Below are 15993 nucleotides of genomic sequence, written 5' to 3'. Positions count from 1 at the left end.
TGAGATAGAGGGATAACCTCAGATAAAGAAGAGCAAGTTAATCAGGAAAAAATCACCATGTAGGGTTTTCATATTTTACGTGTTCATAAAAGACCATAAGAACCTCCCACACAAAAATTTGTTTCATAGCTATGTGAGACCTGAAGTGAAGTCCTATGTGAGATTTTCAGAAAGCTGGTGTTCCATGAGAGCAAGAGCAGAGGAGGGAGCAGATGTGAGAATCCTGGAAGAATTAATCAGGAGAGAGCAAGCTATGAAATCAGCTACCAAAGGAATCTAAATAGAAGGCAGAAGAGTGAATCTAGGGGAGAATGTAAACCTGCAGAAAGTGCACCCCACCATTCTGCCAAGTTAGTGTGGGGGAGCAGGTGACAGCACCCACAGCTTCAGCCAGAAGCCAAAGGAGGTTCACCTACGAAAGAACACTGCTATGAACTGAATGTGTCCCCCAAAATTCATATGTTGAGACAATTGCCAATGTGGTAGTATTAAGAAGTGGGGCCTTTAGGAAGTGATTAATTCCTGAGGGCAGAGCCCTCATGGATGGGATGAAGGCCTTTATAAATGAGCTTGAGGACATGGGTTCACTCTCTTCTGCCTTCCACCATGAGAAGAAGCAAGAAGGCCCCCATCAGATACCAAATGCCAACTCCGTGGTCTTGAACGTAGCCTCTAAACAGTACAAAACAGAATTTTGCTCCTAGTAAATTCTCAAGTCTCAGGTATTTTGTTACAGCAGGACCAACACGATAGAACAGCACTATTTTTCCAGAAAATAAAAACAAGTGAGAGGTCTCGATTTGGAGAGTAGAAAGAGGCCAGATTAGCAGACTCTGTAGTCCTGGGCACCTCTAAGCTCCTGTGATTTAGGCAGAAGAAATAGAATAGAGAAGCCTATGATGGGTGTACCACTTTAAAACCTGAGCAGTGGGAGGCACGTTTGTGATTTTTCCTTCCTTATTTATGGTTTGTATATCAATATGCCCTGGTGTTCTGGAAAGTCATGAACCAAGTGGGGAATCCAAAGCCAGAGAAGCCAAAATGAAAGAAGGTAGTGAGCACTGAGAATGTAAGCCTCCTTCTCTTTCTTCCTTTCTTCTTTTATATTTTGTTATTTAAAAAAATAGCCATAATACTTATACCCTCCCCCTCAGGATTTTTTAAAAAGTGACTTATAAATTATTGCAAAGCACTTGGAAAGGGTAAAGCACTTAATAACGTTCCAAACCAGGCCAAGCACGGCAAATTTGCTGACTGTTGTTGGGAATTCCTTTAAGTTTTCAAGCCCCTGTGAGACTGTGAAAAGACCGATAGTTTGTTCCTTTATGTGAACTTCAAGTTAGTATGTACATAAATAAGTAAAGTAATGTTATTTGACTTTATCCAGACAGAGGAATAGAAACTCAGAATTTTACAGTTTTTATGGTCTTAACTGCACATCTCTTTCAGTCTCTATTTTACAGTATGCTTACTCATAGATGAAACAACAAAACAACAACAACAAAGCAAAAAGCAAAGGTACCTGAACAAACTTTTATATTAAATTTACTTATCTTTCTCTGTATTCCTTTGTTGAAATAAGCAAAAAAGAAAAGCCAGGAACAACGGGCAAGGATGCCAGAGTCAATCAGCACACATTCTGAATGCGTGTCTGTTCAGTAGTGTTCTAGGAACCTTGGAGCAGACATCAGTATAAGTAAAGGCCCGGGTCTTCACAGAGCTTACAACTCAGTGGTGAGACAGATAGATACAGGGGTAATAAAAATATAAAGAGATTTTAAAACTTAAAAAATATGGTGTGTTATTGTGTGTGTGTGTGTGTGTATGTGTGTGCGTGAAGCAAGTTTCTGATATAAGACACACCTGAGGAAGTTTTTATTTTGTTTTGTTTTGTTTTTAACAGTTATAGTAGCTGTAGATAGAAAGGAAAGAGATTTACGTATCAGGAAATTCTTTACAAAGCTGTTTTAGTTATAGTATTTGAAGCAAGAATGGCTTGGATTATGAAGATGGAAATGCGTGTTAGGTAACATCGGAAATGGAGAAGCCATATCAAAACAAACATTAATAAGATTTTATAAATGACTTAGTCATTTTTAGCAGCAGCCAGGCTGCAAGTATATCATGATTTTCCACATCAGTACTAAAGAAGACTTAAGGAAAATTTAGTATCTGCCTTTCTAGACTTCTTAAAATGCCATTAAACGAGTGAGGGTTAGTTGAAAGAATTTTAAACTAGGTTTTCCTCTTTACCTAGAATTTTTCAACTGCTTCAAAATGTGGAAACATACAGTAAGAAATAAGTATTAAAAATGAAGCATAATTGTGGACCCAATCTTTTGCCTTTCTAGGCTTGTCTTGTCTCATTCCATCTGCCTTGCCTGCCTGCTTTCTCTGTCCCACATAAATGTCCTGTTTCTTAACATCCCCAGACATGCACATCTTTATATCCATGTCTTTGCCCTTTTGCTTATGCAAGTTCTTATACCTGAAATGTTTTCCTCCCCCAACCACAACTGAATATTCACAATATGTTTTCCAAGGACCAACCCTGACAACAACCTCTTTGTGAATCAATTCCTGATGCCTCTTTGCCACCCAAATTTGCCCCCTTCTGGGATCCCCCAGCACATTAAACAGGTTTCCATTTTACCACCTACCAGATTGTTCTAGGTCTATACAATTAGGTGTTTATATGGTTTTGCCTACTACCTAGACCTGAGTTCTTTGAGATCTGACATGCTGTTTATTCCAACTTTTTATTCTCAGAGCATAGTATAGTATCTGGTAGTTAGCTGAGATTCAATAAACAATAAAGGACTGAAAGAATTTTTTTTTTTTGTGAGGCATTAATAGTCTAGAAAGAAAAAAAGGAGAGACAGGTCATCCCAGATTAGTATTCATACCAGTTTGAAAATTCACTTTCTATTTTAATCTTTTTTTCTTTGAAACTTCAAGCTAAAAAAGCAGAAATTTTCTAGGTCATGGGATTGGCAGACTGGCTATAACTGCCTGATGTTTTCTGAAAAATAGTTAGCAAGTATGTATTTGTACAAACATTAAGAAAATGAATAAAATGCAATTTTTAAATTAAACAAATGATAAAAATATAAATCTATAAGAAATATATCAATGTTCATCTACATACGAAAAATGAAAGCACAAAAATAATATAATCTTCATTTGCACAGGAGCAATCTAGATCATTCATTCTCTGGATCTTTGACTTTCTCACCTTTCTCCTTCTGCTGGCCGCATTTTGATAGTTTTACAATTTAGTACATATCAGAAGATAACACTAGAAAGGAAAAAAAAACAGAAAATGTTGAAATTAGTTGATGAGGTTTTCTTAAAAAAGAATTCGGTCTAGACAAATATTGAGAGTTTTAAATTCACTGATTAATTATGATGTCCACAGTTTCATAATCTCTCTGGTAATAGTTAGCTATAATTTAAACAATATATTTCAGTCATTTAGTTCTGAAATTATTGAAGTTGGGCACTTTTATTTTTCATAAGGTGTATAGACCTAGATGAACTAGAAATACTGCATTTCCTGCTTTTTCAGGTATTTCAAAAAATCCCAATCCTGCTGGTCTGGTGGGGTACTTAATCCTTAGTAGAGTAAAACTGAGGCTTCACTGTGATTTTATCAAACTTCCAGAATCATATACAGTGACAAGGCATTGGAGGTTCAGAGAGGCAGCCTTCCAGTGTGGTATCTCTTCTTACAGTTTATCATACTGACGTAGTCCATTCAGTTCCAACTTCAGCTGCTTCTGTACCATGCATAGAGAGTAGGTATCTTGGTAGAGACTAGAAAAAGACTCTCCAAAGAGTAACCAGCTACAATAAATGTAAGAATTGCTAAGTGAAAATATGAATTTATATTGTTCTCAGAATCACTAATCGTCGGTTGCAGACTCTAAACACAACCTGTATCCCCCTGAAAATGCAACAATTTGGCTCCCATGAAGAAATTAAGGAAACAACTGAAGCTGTATCAATGTTATTACTTCCATTTGTTTAAAATACAACCAATGATGTGTGAAATTATACAATTATTATATAAATATAATTTGTTAATTAACATTTTCACTAATAGTTAATTGGAAAGTTCTTGCTTGTCAAACATTTAATATTACTTTCCCTCCTTTAGGCAACATATGTGTCCCACTATTGATCATGTTTTTGGCCAGAATTATGCTTGTTTTGGCCAATAAGGCAGCTATAAACCTCATGATCAATTTTGTGTCATCATTGTTCCTTTCTATTAGGAATATTAGTCTTTGAAAAAAGTTATTAAAAAAATAAGAATTTTGAAGTGAAATATTATAATAAAAGTATCTCTTTTAAGATGAACTCAGAGGGGTGGAAGTGGTCTCATAATTTTACAGACAAGTATGAAGAGGCTAAATAAGTTTTTGAGTCAGATAACTTGTGATGGTTAATTTTATGTGTCAACCTGACTGGGGTAAGGGATGGTCACATAGCTAATAATTCATTATTTTTGGCTATGTCTGTGATGGTTTGCAGAATAGATTTTAGCATTTGAATCAGTTGACTGAGTAAGGAAGTTCTGCCTTCACCAGTGCATGTGGGCATCATTCAATCCATTGAATTGAACAAAAGAATGGAGGCAAGGTGAATCTGCTCTCTGCTTGAGCTGGAACAGACATTTTCTCCAACTTTTAGTCATAGGCATTCCTGGGCCTTTGGACTCAGACTAAGGCTTACACTATTGGCCCTCCTGGCTTTCAAGTCTTCTGGCTTGGACTTGGAATACACCATTGGCCTTCTTGGGCCTTTATCTTGCAGATGGAACATCATGGGACTTCTCAGCCTCTAAAATTGTGTAAGCCAATCCCTCATAATAAATGTCTTTCCATATATCTGTATATATCCTCTTGGTTCTGTTTCTCTGGAGAACTCTGACTGTTTGATGGAGAAAAAGGAATAAAACCTCTCTAATTTACTAACATCAGTGACATTTTAAGATTTATAAATCACTTTCCTATGTTGTGCATTTTCCATAAACTTCATAATTGTCTGAATTACGTCTTATTTTATTCTGATTCCATACATTTAAAAAAAACTGAGAATCATTTACTAAACAAGAAGCTAAAACCTAATAGCTAGAAAGAACAATAGGACTCTCTCAAATACTGTATTTGCAGTAAAGCAATAGAGTTTTTTCTAGATTATAGATTATAACTAGAGTATGTGACTGTCCCTTTTGAATACTATAATATAAAAAAAATTACTGATTTACCCAATGCCTACTTTGGTTATCCCATCTTCTACCACATTTACCCACACACGTCCTTCTTCAGCAGGACAATCAGGATGGATGGCATTTTCATGTGTGACCTAGAGTTATGCAGAATTATCAGTTGATACACCCTGATTTACTCTTTTCTATTCCCAACAAGAAAGTACACACAGTTAGCCATACTGTGAAGTTAAAGGTATAAGCCTCCAGATGGCCAAGTCTGCCCACAACTTCTGACAACAACTGCAAGGAATTAGAGTTCAACTACAAAACTAGAAGCAAGAGTCCACACAAGAACACCCTTAATTCTGACACCAACTGATGTTCAGGGGTATTCTTAAAACACCCTCAGATTTGAAAATCTGCTTTAAAGACTCACAGAACTCATTTGATCTTATTACATTCACAGTTATGGCTTATTACAAGAATAGGATATAAACTAGAGCCAGCCAAAGGAGGAAACTAATAGGGACGAGTCTGGGAGGATTTCAAATGCAAAGTTTTTATTGAACAGAATGCACTACCCTCCCAGCATTGACGTGATAATATACAGACAGTATTACCAACTTGGAAAGCTCATCTGTGAGTCCAGAAATTTTATTCAAGTTTCATAATTTAGCAGTGAGTGACTGAATAAGCTGCCACATAGTTGAGCTCAGTCTTTACTCCCCCTTCTCTAGAGGTTGGGCTAATATGATGTGAACCAAGGAGACTACCATGAGTTACCTCATTAGCACAATCTACCAAGTATGGTCTAAGGGGCCCATCATGAATAATAAACATACTCCTATCACTCAGGAAATTCCAATGGTTTGGAGGTAATCTTTTAAGAACCAGAGACAAAGGCTTGACTTCACTTTGGGCAAGACCGAAGTCTACTGTACAAAAGATATCAGAACTCAATTAGGGACTGATGTTATTTGAGAGAGAGCTTTGAATCCTTTTTATTTCAATGAGTGAATCATTCACAAACCTTAGTATGCTAATATTATTAGTAAGAAGTTACTCATCTGACACCTCACAAGCAATTTTCATTCAGCATAATCAGGTTGCCTCTATAAAAAAAGAGCACACAATTGCTTCAGTCATTCAGGAAACTCTGTGCATTCCCTTTCATTTGTACCCAGATTCATGCTAATCTTTATATGCAAAGACCTCTCAACACTTTCCACTACTTAAACTTTTATTCTTACATTCTTTCAGACCAGGTTCAATTGTCATCCCCCTTTTGAGGCCCTTCCTAATTTCTTCAGGTATAATTGTTTTCTATGAGCTGGACTAATACAAATATTGGCAAAGTAAGGTTCTCTTCTAAGATGTAATTAGTTCATTTGTTCACCTAGCAAACTATGAGAATTTGAAGGTAAGTACCATTTCTTATTGATGTTTGTGTCTTCAGTCTTTGACTCAGTGACTATACTCAATTAATATTTATCAAACTGACCTGTAATAATAAGCAGTCTTAATGTTGTGGGCATTAAATAACTGCATTATTTTGCTAGGGCTGCATAATAAGATACCACAGAATGAGTGGCTTAAACCATAGTAATTTATTCTCACAGTTCTGAAAGCTAAAAGTCTATGATTAAGGTGTTGGCAGGTTTGGTTTTTCCTTTCCTGGGCTTTCAGATGGCTTCCTTCTGCACAGGCTCATCCCTGGTATCTCTTCCTCTTCTTACAAGGACCCTAGTTATATTGGATCAGAGCCCACTCATATGACCTTGTTTAACCTTAATTATGTCTTTAGTGGCCATACCTCCCAAAACAGTCACGTTCTGAGGTACTGTGGGGTTAGGACTTCAACACATACAGTTTGGGTGTACATAATTCAGATCACCACAACAAATATTATAGATTCCTAAAGAGAAAAGTGACATGGTAAAAATGCAGCTTAAAGAGATCCATGTCACAAAGTATACAAGATGAACTTGAGGAGAATAATACTAAAGGAAGCAAAGTAGGAGGCTCCTGCAGGTTTGGTGGGCCATAGTCCTGACGAATGACATTTCAATGCAAGACCTCAGCCTGACTTGTGCAAATTGACAAAGCTAATTTATTAAATCAATATCAGTCAATCATTGGCCAAGATCTGCCCTCACTCATGTGGAACATAGATCCAGGATATCTTAGCTCCTGTTTTACCAAACACTATTCCCTGAGAGTTGTGAGTTGTTATTAGCCAACACTCACAGCAGCTGTGGGATGGGAGCAGTGGCTATTGAGGTGTGTCACCAAGAACATTTACTACAATCCACCAAACACTCAGATCCACTTGCTTCCTAATTAAGTTTACTAAATCCAGGCACAGCTTCTCTAAATTTTCTGGTTAGTCACAATTTCTGGGAAAACTTATAAGAATAAGAAGAAGAAAAACTGTCATTCTCACTGCAAAGTTTGTCCTGAGTTCAATATTGATACTCATCGTCTTCCTCATCATGTTGGTCTGTGTGGCATGCCTGGTCATTTGACCTTCAGCACTGACAGTTCTGAGCACTGGTTACCTTTTCAGATCATAACTGGGCATGGGCTCATCAAAAGATGCTGCAGTGGATGACCTGAGCATCAAATATATTCCTTCCTGTTATTATTATGTAATGTCAGTCCTACTTCCTCAAGATGATCAGGATCAATTCTTTCTGGCAGAGATATTAAATTTTTCTTTTCTTATCAGTTTACAGGCATGAAGAGCCCAAAATATTAAGATGGTAACTATACCTAAAGTTCAGTGGCACTAAGAGCCCTTTGATGGAAGCATTTCCCCACTTAGAACCAAGAATTCTAGATCTACAGAGCCTAAAGTTGAAGAGACAGGAAGCGCAAATTCCCCAAGTGGGTAAGCAGAATGGATAGTAAGCAGGACCACTTCTACTTCCACTCTTTGTTTCCTAGACCCATACATTGTATGTATTGGGTAAATGACACAATATAATGGCTTGGTTTAAGGTATATACCACAGCTCAAAGAATACTACCCCATCCTTGTGCCTCTGCTAGGTCTTGAGACCATTCTAGCACTCTATCAGGATGGCAGCTTCTAGATCAAGTTTGTTCGACCCACAGCCCGTGGGCTGCATGTGGCCTAGGATGGCTTTGAATGTGGCCCAACACAAATTCATAAACTTTCTTAAAGCGTTAGAGATTTTTTTTGTAATATTTTTTAGCTCATCAGCTATCATTAGTGTTAGTGTATTTTGTCTGTGGCCCAAGACAATTCTTGCTCTTCCCATGTGGCCTAGGGAAGCCAAAGGATTGGACATCCCTGTTCTTGATGATGTGGTATAAATGACAGAACCCATGAAATTATAGTCATGTGCCTATTGCCATGCTTCTTTTGCCATAGAATGAGTTCTCTGATTCAATGTATTATAAGGGATCCCCTGGCAATTGCTGAGATACTCTGTGAGTCTTTGGAGGGTGACAGCATGACACACTAGGCCAGAAAGACAAACTCATGTCCAAATACATGTCAATAAAGGTCATGATGAAACATGGCCCTTTCTAGCATGTAAAGGCCCTAATGTGATCAACTTGCCACGAGGTTTCTGATCAGCCTCCTTAAGAAAGTATATTATTATACACTTTCTTATATGGTTAATTCAGCATTGCATTCTGTTACTGGCAGGTTGGATATTTATAAGCATCAGTAGCTAGGTCAGTCTTTGTGAGAAGAAGCCTGTGCTTTTATACCCATGCATGGCCTCCATCTCTTCCACCATGCTTTCTTTATTTACTGGGGTGCCCAGTGAGAGAGACTGGGTGACATCTGCTGACTAAATCATCCTGTAGCTCTGTTATTTATTTTTTCTTCTTCAGTGGATATCTCTTATAAACATTAATGTGTGACACAGAGATCCTAACACATTGTACCTTTATCCATATGTCCCATCACTTGCTTCTTTCCATGAACGCCTTTCTGTCATCTTGGAATCTTGCCCATTCCATGGCCCTGACCAGCAAGCTAAGTCATTCACTACTGTCCATGAGACTGGAACTTTCCTTACCTTTCAAAGTAACTTTTCTTACCACTACTTTGTTCGAAGAAGATGAATAGATGTATAGCCCAAAAAATCCATCCTTTGGGAAGATAGTCTCTCATGGCCGTTTCAGGTTTACTCTTGAGTAGAAGCTATAGTGCAAGAGAAATCCATTTTGTGTTTGTACCTACATACCATCCCATTCATGAACCATGCTCAGGCTCTTTTCTCTGTGTATGATTACTTGAGTAAATGACTGTAAGTCTTTTTAAGAAAGAAAGAAGAAAACACTTCCAAATACTTCAGTGTTCAATATGCTATGGTGATATGGTTTCGCTGTGTCCCTTCCCAAATCTCATCTTGAATTCCCACGTGTTGTGGGAGAGACCTGGTGGGAGGTAATTGAATCATGGGGGCAGGTCTTTCCCATGCTGTTCTTATGATAGTGAATTAGTCTCATGAGATCTGATTGTTTATAAAAGGTAATTTTCTCTGCACAAACCCTCTGCTCTTGTCCATCACCATGTGAGATGTGCCTTTCACCTTCTGCCATGATTGTGAGGCCTCCCCAGCCATGTGGAACTGTAAGTCCATTAAAACCTCTTTTGTTCCCAGTCTCAGGTATGTCTTTATCAGCAGCGTGAAAATGGACTAGTACAGTAAATTGGTAGCAGCAGAGTGGGGCACTGCTGAAAAGATACCTGAAAATGTGGAAGTGACTTTGGAACTGTGTAACAGGCAGCAGTTGGAACAGTTTGGAGGGCTCAAAAGATAGGAAAATTTGGAACACACTAGAGACTTGTGGGATGGCTTTGACCAAAATGCTGATAATGGTATGGACAATGAAATCCAGGCTGAAGCGGTCTCTGATAGACATCAGGAACTTGTTGGGAACTGGAGCAAAGGTGACTCTTGTTATGTTTTAGCAAAGAGACTGGTGGCATTTTGCCCCTACCCTAGAGATTTGTGGAACTTTGAACTTGAGAGATATGATTTAGGATATCTAGAAGAGAAATTTCTACTGTTAAAAGCATTACATTTTTAAAAAGAAACAGAGCATAAAAATTTGGAAAGTTTGCAGCCTGACAATGTGATAGAAAAGAAAATCCCATTTTCTGAGGATAAATTCAAGCTGGTTGCAGGAATTTGCATAAGATACAAGGAGCCAAATGTTAATCACCAAGATGATGAAGAGGAAAATACCTCCAGGACATGTCAGAGGTCTTCAAGGCAGCCTCTCCCATCACACACCCAGAGGCCTAAGACAAAATGGTTTCATAGGCTGGGCCCAGGGCCCCTCTGCTGTGTGCAGCCAGCCTAGGGACTTGGTGCCCCGCATCTCAGCCATTCCAATTGTGACTAAAAGGGCCAAGGTACAGCTCAGGCCATGGTTTCAGAGGGTACAAGCCCCAAGCCTTGGCAGCTTCTATGTAGTGCTGAGCTGCGGGTACATGGAAGTCAAGAATTGAGGTTTGGGAACCTCCACCTAGATATCAGAGGATATATGGAAAACTTTAACTTGGATCCCCAAGCTAAAGTTTGCTGCAGGTGCAGAGCTCTAATGGAGAACCTCTACTAGGGCAGTGAAGAAGGGAAATGTGAGGTCAAAGGCCCCACATAGAGTCCCTACTGGGCACTGCCTAGTGGAGCTGTGAGAAGAGGGCTCCCATCTTCTAGACCCCAGCATGGTAGATCCACCAACAGCTTGCACCATGCACCTGGAAAAGCCACAGACAATACCACCCTGTGAAAGCAGCCAGACAGAAGCAATGCCCTGCAAAGCCACAAGGGCAGAGCTGCGCAAGACCATGGGAGCCCACCTCTTGCATCAGTGTGACCTCGATGTGAGACATGGAGTCAAAGGAGATCATTTTGGAGCTTTAACATGTGACGATCCTGTTGGATTTTGGACTTGCATGGGTATTGTAGCCCCTTTGTTTCAGCCAATTTCTCCCCTTTGGAATGGCTTTATTTACCCAATGCCTGTACTCGCATTGTATCTAGGAAGTAACTAACTTGCTTTTGATTTTACAGGCTCATAAGTGAAAGGGACTTGCTTTGTCTCAGATGAGACTTTGGACTGTGAACTTCTGAGTTAATGCTGAAATGAGCCAAGACTTTGGGGGACTGTCGGGAAGGCATGATTGGTTTTGAAATGTGAGCACATGAGACTTGAGAGGGGCCAGTTGTGGTGGGAGGGGCCAGTTGTGGAATGATATAGTTTGGCTGTGTCCCCACTCAACTCTCATTTTGAATTCCCATGTGTTGTGGGAGGGACCTAGTGGGAGGAAATTGAGTCACGGGGGCAGATCTTTCCTGTGCTGTTCTCTTGATGGTGAATAAGTCTCATGAGAGCTGATGGTTTTTAAAAGGGGAGTTTCCCTGCACAAGCCCTCTTCTCTTGTCTGCCACCATGTGAGACATGCCTTTTACCTTCTGCCATGATTGTGAGGCCTCCCCAGCCATGTGGAACTCTGAGTCAATTAAAACCTCTTTTTCTTCCCAGCCCTGGTATGTCTTTATCAACAGTGTGAAAATAGACTAATACATGTGGTGTTTCAGGATCCTTCTTCACAAAGATCTTGTTTCTCCTTTAGTTGATATGTTCAGGGTCTTAGAGCTAGTACAAGTCTGGAAACTAAGTGAGATGTCATGATTTTCCATTGGAACAGCTGATGGGAGTCTTCTGCTCAATCATTCTTGATCTCTTTTGAATATATATTAAGCAGTACTCTTGTTGGTGGTTCATCTTGTTCTAGAAACATCATGTTTTAGACCCACCTCAGTAGATTCTTAAGGGGCAACTCCATACACCATACCCCTGCTCCCACCCCCAGTTCTACCCTTGCAGCTATTTAAAGTAATTCCATTTGCTTTACTTCTGAAGCTAAGAGCTGCTGCCTAGTCTCTGACATTTTAGGTCCTATCATTCCTATTACTAGTAGACAGCCCAGTTTTATAACAGTATCTCCTTCTATTAGTCCAAGCCTGCAAAAGACAACCACTACTGAGTTTCCAATGTGTTAATACCCCTCCTCACTAGCACATTCTTTGTCACCTTGGTAAAATTTTGTCTGGCATGAGGTAATGGTTTTGGTGGCTGATAAATACTTGTTATTTGAGAAATTGGATTGAATTTATTCAGCATTTTTACAGAGAAGAAGAGAAAGACTCTGTACATTCCAATTATTAGAAATGTTCTCTCTATAATTGGACAGGGATAATTCATGAGGCTTTTTCCATGACTCAAGGGAAAAATTTTATAATAATATGTAATTTTATTTTCTATTATTCTAAGTTTAGAAGTCATCCTTCTGATTATTTATTCAGCTTTCAGAAACCTGGATATGAAAAAATAGTGCACAGAATACAAGTATATGGTTTTCTTTTTTGAAGTTCCCTAGTGAGAGGATAAATTCAGGTGTCTAGTCCTGAAAAACCTAGGGCACCAGCAACAAAAAGCTATTATATCAATATGAGACTGAACGGAGTTCTTTACTCCTGAAAGCATTCAAACAAGGTGAAAACCCATATTTCATGGGTGTGATAGTGGAGACTTTAACACTGGGTGGAAGGAGATTATGCCTTATGAGTAGTGTTTGCTGTTTACTCTGGAGCCTATGCCATTTGACAGGATTAAACAACCAGAATTGTAACTAGTATTTACAAAGTTGTGTGCTACTGCTAAATGTTCTGTCTTCTTTCGCTAAACATTCAAGAGTTCCCTGAAGCCTTCCCTGAGAGATTCCTAAGGTTCCACTTTGACACCAGAAGCCTCCTAAATGTTGCATCTGCATCATGTGTGGATTCTGCTGAATATAACGGATATCTGACTATGAGAATCTGGAGCCCAGCTGCCTTCCCAGCATTATAAGGAAGTGTGCTGCACTGTTTTCCATCAGGAAAAATTTGTGCAAAATGTAAATCATAGCTCTAAGACTGGATGTTTACTTACTATGTGGGTATAAGCATGTGGACAGTGTAAATGCTTTGAACACGTTAAAATTATGCACCAAGAAACAGAGCAGCTAATGGTGGCCCAGAAACAATAGCAGAAAGGCTAGGACATAGTTTTCAGGGAAGATGCCAAAATGTCAGTGAGCAGGGAGAAAGTCACTAAGAGCAGGGATGTTAGAGTCAGATAGGCCTTGATTCCATCCCTGGTTCTAGCACAGCCAGCACTGCAGGGTTGGTCAACAAATGTAACAGCTTCAAAGTTCAGTATCTTCATCTGTCAGTGAAGACAACAAACTCATTTTGTCCTGGAGATGACTAAATTAGATGATATAGAGGCATGCCTCATATTATTGTGCTTCACCTTATTATACTTCACAGATACTGCATTTATTACAAACTGAAATTTGTGGCAACTCTGCGTTAAGCAAGTCTATTGGTATCTTTTTTTTTTTTTTTTCAACAGCGTGTACTCACCTCATATCTCTGTCACATTTTGGCAATCATTGTAACATTTCAAACTTTTCATTATTCATATCTGATATGGTGATCTGTGATCACTGATATTTGATGTGACTATAATTATTTTGGAGCAGCATGGACCGTGCTCACATAAGATGGCAAATTTAGTCGACAGATATTTCTGTGTTCTGCGTCTTCACCAAGTAGCCTTTCCTCCATATCTCTCCCCTACCTGGGCCTTCCTATTTACTGAGAAACAACAATACTGAAGTTAGGCCTGTTAATAAACCTACAATGGTTTCTGAGTGTTTGAGTGAAAGGAAGAGTCACATATCTATTCCTTCTTAAATTAAAAGCTATAAACGATTAAGCTTGGTGAAGAAGGCTTGTGAAAAGTCAAGAAGATAGGCTGAAAGCTAGGCATCTTGTACCAAACAGCCAAATGGTGAATTCAAAGTAAACGTTCTTGAAAGAAATTAAAAGTGCTACTCTAGGAAACACACAAATGGTAAGAAAGTGACACAACCTTATTGCTGATATGAAGAAAGGGTGAGTGATCTGGATGGACAATCAAACCATCCAAAACATTCCCTTAAACAAAAGCCTAATCCAGAGCAAGGCCCTAACTCTCTTCAATTCTGTGAAGGCAGAGAGAGGTGAGGAAGCTCCAGAAGAAAAGTTTGAGGCTAACAAAAGTTGGTTCACAAGGGTTAAGTAAAGAAGCCATCCTCATAATATAAAAGTACAAATTGGAGCAGCAAGTGCTGATGTAGAAGCTGCAGCAAGTTATCCAGAAGATCTAACTAAGATCATTGATGAAGGTGGATATGCTAAACAATAGTTTTTTTTAATGTAGACAAAACAGTGTTTTATTGGAGGAAAATACCAATCTAGGATGTTCATAGCTAGAGAGGAAAGTCAAAGCCTGGCTTCAGATCTTCAAGGACAGGCTGACTCTCTAGTTAGGACTTCATGCAGCTGGTGACTAAGTTGAAGCCAGTGTTTGTTTATCATTCTGAAAATTCTAGGGCCCTTAAACATTATGCTAATTCTACTCTTCTTGTGCTCTATAAATAGAACAACAAAGCCTGAATGATAGCACATCTGATTACAGCAGATTTTGCTACATATTTAAGCTCACTATTGAGGCCTACTGCTCAGAAAAAAAAAAAAAAAAAAAAAAAAGAAAGAAAGATTCACAATATTTACTAGTGATTGACAATATCCATTTTGTAGCCCATGGATCAAGGTATAATTTAGACTTTCATGTTTTATTATTTAAGAAATACATTTTATAAGGCTATAGTTGCCATAATGATTCTTGTGATGAATGTGGGCAAAGTAAATTGAAAACCTTATGGAAAAGAGTCACCATACTAAATGCCATTTGTAGGAGGGAGACAAAGCAGGATGGCCAAATAGAAGCTTCCACCTATCACCCCCCAATACCACCCAGCACAGGAACAACAAATTTAATAACTATCTATACAGGAAAACCACTTTCATTAGAACCAAAAATCAGTTGAGCGCTCACAGTATCTGGTTTTAAATTCATGTTGCTGCACTGAAGATGGTAGAAAACAGTCTTAAATGTCTAACACCTCCTAACACCCATCCCCTGGCAGCAACTGCATGGCACAGAGAGAGGATCTGTGTGCTTGTGGGGAGACAGTGTGCAGTGATTGTGAGACGTTGCGTTCAACTCTATGCTGCCCTGTCAGAGTAGAAAGCAAAACTGGGCTGAACTCAGCCAATCCCTGCCCACAGAGGGAGCATTTAGAGAAGCCCTCACCAGAGAGGAATTGCCAATCCTAGCAAATCCTAGCAGTCAGAACCTCAGTTTCAGCAAGCCTCACCACCATGGGCTAATGTGTGCTGGAGTACACACAAACTTGAAATGCAGTGTAGGCCACAAGACTGCAATTCATTGGCAAGTCCGAAGGCTATGCTGGGCTCAGAGCCAATGTACCTGGGGGGCATGTGACAGTGAGACACCAGCCATAGAGGTTGAGGGAGTGCTTGCACCACCCCTCCCCCAACCTCAGGCAGCACAGTTCACAGCAACAAAATTGACTTTTGACTCCACTTGAGGAGCGGGGAGGGAAAAGTAAAGAGAACTTTGCCACAAGAGTGGCAATACTTCCTATGGGCCAGGAGTGATGGTGGCCATGGAGAGAAGCTCCTCTGCCTCTGGAAAAGCAAAAGAAGAGTGGCCAGAGCTGTGTCATGTGACTTGAGGATGAGCTCAGATGCAGTAGAATAGAATATCAGGTAGATTTCTAATTATTTTGATTCCAGTCCCTGGCTCCTGGACAGTATCTCTGGACCTGTC

At 39.3% G+C, this 15993-nt stretch overlaps 1 long non-coding RNA gene across 2 annotated transcripts in view; it reads right to left on the bottom strand.

The window, feature by feature from the left end:
* The window catches only part of LOC106998442 (uncharacterized), a 160899-nt gene that overhangs the window by 15104 nt on the left and 129802 nt on the right, over positions 1-15993 (bottom strand). Inside the window, exon 3 of one of the 2 annotated variants that reach the window (XR_013417529.1) lies at positions 3236-3298. The exons of the other annotated variant lie outside the window; for it this stretch is intronic. This is a non-coding gene — a long non-coding RNA (uncharacterized LOC106998442). The remainder of the gene's footprint in view (positions 1-3235; positions 3299-15993) is intronic. 2 annotated transcript variants of the gene reach the window in all.

Source organism: Macaca mulatta, chromosome 5 (genome assembly GCF_049350105.2).
Source record: "Macaca mulatta isolate MMU2019108-1 chromosome 5, T2T-MMU8v2.0, whole genome shotgun sequence".
Lineage (NCBI taxonomy): Eukaryota > Metazoa > Chordata > Mammalia > Primates > Cercopithecidae > Macaca > Macaca mulatta.
This window is presented reverse-complemented; position numbering and strand designations above follow the sequence as displayed.